The following is a 5736-nucleotide window of genomic DNA, read 5'->3' on the forward strand; positions in this document are numbered from 1 at the left end:
GTGGGGGAACTTGCACAATCGGTGGCTGACTAAATACTTTTTTGCCCCACTGTATATACCAACAAGACAGTGTACATCACTGTCACAACAGCATTTGTTTTCATTCAAAGGCTTTATGGCTTTTCCTATAATACCTGGTGGGCCGGTCTCTAGTCAAAATGCCCGGGCTGATTTTTTGTCCCAGTCCAGTCCAGGGAGCCATAGCCCTCCCCCCAGAACATGAAGCGGAGGAGACCTGGATCCAGACATCCAGAGGCCCCTCAGTGTGAAAACCCAAGGAGGACCACCGTAGAGGCAACCTCGCCACCCTCCCGGAAAGAGCTGAGGAGAGCCCCAGATGTGGGGTCACTCAGCAACCACGGTGCAGAAGCCAGAGAGGGCTGCAGTGATGAGCCCACAGGCCCCGCTGGCAGCCAGCTGCACCAGAGTGGACCGAGCTGTGGTCCCAGAGGACCGAGGGCATCCCAGCCTCCCGGAAGGGGCCTGACCCAGCCACGGGTGCCAAGCCCCACCAAGCAACCGCCGGGAGTGAGCCGGGTACATACCTAAGCACCCAGTCCCAGATGCCGAGAACCACCAATGCATCGACGGCTGAGGGCATAGCCCACTGGCAGGTAGTGTGGTGGGTGGAGCTAGGCCTCCACACCTAGGGGGGCTGAGATGTTTTCAGAGAGGCGGAGGTGGGGACTCGACCTGACACATAGACACAAGCATATGTTCCTAATACTCAGCACTCGCCCAATGTGGAGACAAACAGAAATGAACAGCATACACCCATTCACACACCCGAGACATACTCTATACTCCCAGGTTCAGGTATCACCGCCCCCAGGGGGGGCAATCAACCCCCAGACCCAAGAGATGCTACCCTGGAGTGTATGGTCTCAATGTACATGGATCCTGAGTCAACAGTCTTAGAATTTTCAAACCTGGAATCCATTGTCTCAGATTGATTGTGAGTTGAGCTGGCCACATGAAAGACATTTACATTGCTGCCCATGGAAACATTTCTTAGAAGTTCATTATTAGTTTCCAGGTATGTATCACACACAGTGTTAATCTTAACTTTCACGTTACCTCAGGAACATTGGCTTCATGAGGCGTGACCAAGGGAGCAACACTGGAAACAGTCTCTGATTCAGCGTCTTTGACATGATCTATGTTTTCTTTAGCTGCTCCCTACGAACAGATAAACTCAGTGCTTATAATTGCACAGCATGTTTCTGACAAAATTCCTGACCTTGAATTACAGTTCCATTTCATGAAGGATATTCATACCATTCCTCATGGGCATGTTACTTAGATCTTTAAGGTAAGACACACTAATACAAGGGCTAGTCAAACCAAGAGATTCCCTGGAATCTGCATCAGAGAGGCGATGATTTAACCCTGGACAGTATGTTGAAGATGCTTCATTAACAAACTCTATAGAATAACAGTTCTCAGCAGGATCTACACACAGAGGAGCTAAACAAAGACAGTCTGTGGAAGGTTTCCCTTGTGGCTCAATAATAGCCTTTGTGTTAGCAGAGCTGCAGCTGAATGAGAAACTGTGGCAGGGGTAATTTCAGTCTAGAAACTGGCTTGACATCAATCTGTACTCAGTACACAGTACTCATCTCAAAGTCCTCCTTAGCAAAGACGTGAGGGGCACGTCTGCTAGCATAATAGACAGGTTTTTTGACGGGGCTTCCACACAAACGCAAAGCAGGAGATGAAGCATCGCCAAATATGTTTCCAAACCAACTTCATTCTTCAAAGACTAGAAAATATGGTGAAGCATATCTGCCCTTTGGTTTCACTTGCACAAGTGCCGAGGTAGGTCTCCCCTGCAGAATTGGTTTTCCCTTCATTGGGAGCAGCGCTGGGCTGTTCAAATCACAGACAAACAAGATCCCACATTCTTGATTTTTAGTTCACAAACACTTGTTGTAATGACTAACTACTCCTGACATTTTGCTCTTTATACAGTAAAGTTACAGCGGGATACAAATAACATCAGGCTGATCCTGCCACGATTTGTTCCCCCAGTTCACATCCCGGACAAACAGTATCCCACAGCTGTTTATGTTTTTAAACCCAATTTGCACAGAGAGGCATTTTTTGAAAAATGTATTGATAGCAATGTTGAATATTATTACACAGGAAAAAATAACTACACGTAAAATAATCACATCGTGATGCCTCTGCCTTTGTAAATAGAGGGACGGTAACTGCGTGTGTATATGTAAGCGTGTGAAACCTGAAGATAGTCAGATTAACAGTATTTTGTCTCTGCCATTATTCATCTCATGTAAAAAATAACGTGGCGCACAGCATGACGTGAAAAAAGGCACATACCTTTGATGTTGCGTGATGAACTCTTTATTCCTCGTCCACACCGAAACACAAAAAAGGAGTTTTAAAAAATGTTTCCATTTTTGGTGATTTGAAACGCCGTTTACGTGTGAACGAAAGGCCCAAACACGTAGAAACAGCTGCATTTTCGAAAAAATACCAGTGTATGTGTGGACGTAGCGTAAAAGAGTTAGTAGTTTATTTTATTGCTACCTTTAATTTATTGCAGGTTACTTGTATTTGCTTAATTGTTTACTAAATGTTTGATGTGTGAAATAAACCACAATGGAGTTCGAAAACAAAATATGGGTGTGTGTGTGTATGATGATACAAATTAGCGTGATGACACCACAGGGGAAAGTGAAACTAAAACAATCAACACAGAACTGAAGACCTCTTTCAAAATAAAACGGGAAACACGGAGACTTAGACAACACAAGCTAAACAGAACTGAAACACGTGACAGACTAGACAAGAAACCAAACACAGAAACCAAGGAGACAGACGATAAATACTGGCTAATCTTAACCTCCACTAAAACTAAAATAAGAATAACACGCAAACTTATAATCACCAACCTAACATGAGAACCTCAAAAATACCGAATAAAGCAAAATTTTTACCATCATATGATTTATAGTAAATTTACTATAAATAAATTGCAGGAACGTTTTTTGCTGTGAGTTATTGAAACCTTTAACCTCCTAAGACCCGCACTCTTCCATGGCATGCATTTTCAATTTTTCTTTGCTATTTGGGCTGATTGGGACCTGATGAATGTAAAAACAAAGAATTAAGTGACTTTTTTTTCTTTACCTGATTTTTGTTTCTGAGAAAAATGAGATCCACACATGAGGACATTTCGATAGAACAGTAGCAATATAATGTCCTCATAATGTCCTCGTAAGTTGTAGAGCAACATTTAGTATTTTGGTCTAGAGAACCCAAAATGTGACACCCATATATGTGGACGCCAGGTCCTAGGAGGTTAAATTTGATCTTCATTTGTAGAATTCTTATGTCTACCTGTCCAAATATCTATAGAACTTGACTGCATGCTAAAGTAGCAGTTTAGCCATTTGATTGATGTTACAGCAGTTCATGACTGAATGAACATGGTACAATAAATGTACTTTTAGAAGTACATTTTTCCAAACACATTTAGTTGCCACCTCAGCATGTTGTCAAGTTCTATAGTCTTGCTAATGACCTACCAATTTTATTCAGGTGTGTTGCACCAGGGACACATTTAAAAGTTTCAGGACACCAGCCCTCAAAGACTGGAGTTTGACACCCCTGATATACTGTTCACTTAAACCTCATCAGAAATGCTCAGGTGACCCTGAATCCTCCCTTAGTTATGCTGTGGGGGGATTCCCATGATGCACTGGGTGTTTCTTCTTCACTCACTATGTGTTAATAGACCTCTCTGCACTGAATTATACTTGTTATTAATCTCTGTCTCTCTTCCACAGCATATTTACTTTTATGCTTTCCTGTAAATTCCTGAGTTATTAAATAGTGATTAAGCAGATCTTTCATAAAAGCATGAACTTCAGTTTCAGCTGGGACTCATTTTTAAGTTAGGAGGTTTAAGCGTCCTGCTGTAATAAATTGCTGAGTCTAAACCAAAGAATGTTGTTTTGTTTGTGGTTAGGGTGGAGGACCGGTTCTACCTGAAATACATGTACATTTTAAAAAGGAGGAGCTGCTGCTATTTTTATTTGTTTAGCTTTCGATTTTACAGCCAAATGTTTTAAAATCACAATCTCGAATTTAATCTTTATGAATACCTTTTATACAACTTTACCTGTACACCTGTCATTTACCCTTTAGTATTCTAAAAATAATGTTGTGATGCCTTTTGGTCAAAAGACAGAACCTAGTGCATGATGTGATTAAGTTACATAAGGTAGGAGATAAATAAGTTCATAGTTATAAGTAAATTCATGCTAAAAACGTTCAAATGTTATTCTACGCAACGGGAGGGAGGGAGTGCTCATGAACCTATCTTTAATGTATTTTCTCCGGTAATGTTATAAACAAGTGCTTTGGCAGAAATAAGAGAGTAAACAAGCTCAGGTACATGCTAAGTGTGCCCTGCACGCTTATACCTTGGGAAACTTTTGTCTTTGTGAGTATGTGAGTAAGTTCAGAAAGAACTTTGATATGTGTTACATGGACTAAAATGTGTTGCTAATGTAACGCACGTGTGAAGTATTGGATTCCCATTCTTTTTATTCTTTTACTCGACAGAGAAAATGCAGACTCCGAGTGTACAAAGTATTTATAATCATTTTATTCAATCATCTTCCGGAAGAGAGATGTGCAGAGCGCTGCAGATCTGAAGCATTAGAAGCCAAATGTGTATAGTTTAGTCAGTTATACGTCACACATAGTTTCGATTAAAACAACTTCTTTACCTCTGTCCGTATTTCATGTGTGTGTGTGTGTTGCTTAGTTCCGCTTTTTCTGTCTGCATCTGTTTCCTGTTCTTAATATACTGCCTCTGCCGTTCTGCACAAGCGTCCTATTCTGCAGTTTCCTGTCTCACTCAGCAATCTATGCCCTTTCACATACTTTATGACTGAAAGATGGCCTGCTTTATTATACTGATCTACACAAAACTATATAAACAGAAAATAAGCACTAAGAATATATATTTATTCCCTAACAGCTTCCCCCTTTTCGTCTCTCCTTAGAGAGACAATATAACACCTGAGTTATCCCATTAACATTACTTGCATGTGAAAATAATAGCTAGACTCTAGCAAGAGAAACCATACTAAACAAAACGAAACCTTTTCTATTGCCCAGCCATAGATGTCATACATCCCCTCAACGAGTTGTGTATTCTTCAATGTTCACGTATTGTTTTGGCATAATTACTTCTATCCACAACCAATAAATCAAACAAATAAGTCAAGCTCTAAGACAGCACCTCGCGTCTATGCCGGGCTGTGAGCTGTCCTACCTTATTTCCTGACACCCCCTTTTTACCCAGCATGATAGTTTAAACCTGCTTCTGACTTCCCTCACTGGTTACTGTAAAATAAAAACAGATATAATTAGCTTTTCTGGTAAAAGGTCCTGGATTAGTTTTTTTTAATCAATCTGTGGAAACAGTCTCCACAGAGTTAAGCAGTTTCCTATTTCAAAAAGCACTTTTTTTTTTCAGCGCACCACTAAATTCCCAGGTTGCTATTTCTATACCCCGTACATGTCAGTTCTCTTAATTGTCTCTTTGTCCCCCTTTAACGGGTAGACCATATCAGGCATGACTAGGGATGGGTATCGTTTAGGTTTTATCCGATACCGGTGCCAAATCGGTACTTTTGAAACGGTGCCGGTGCTTAAACGGTGCTCAAACCGGTGCTTAAAGAATGGAGAACACAAAAT

This window comes from Haplochromis burtoni, unplaced genomic scaffold, assembly GCF_018398535.1.
Source record: "Haplochromis burtoni strain Fernald_Lab_line unplaced genomic scaffold, NCSU_Asbu1 Contig_415, whole genome shotgun sequence".
NCBI lineage: Eukaryota > Metazoa > Chordata > Actinopteri > Cichliformes > Cichlidae > Haplochromis > Haplochromis burtoni.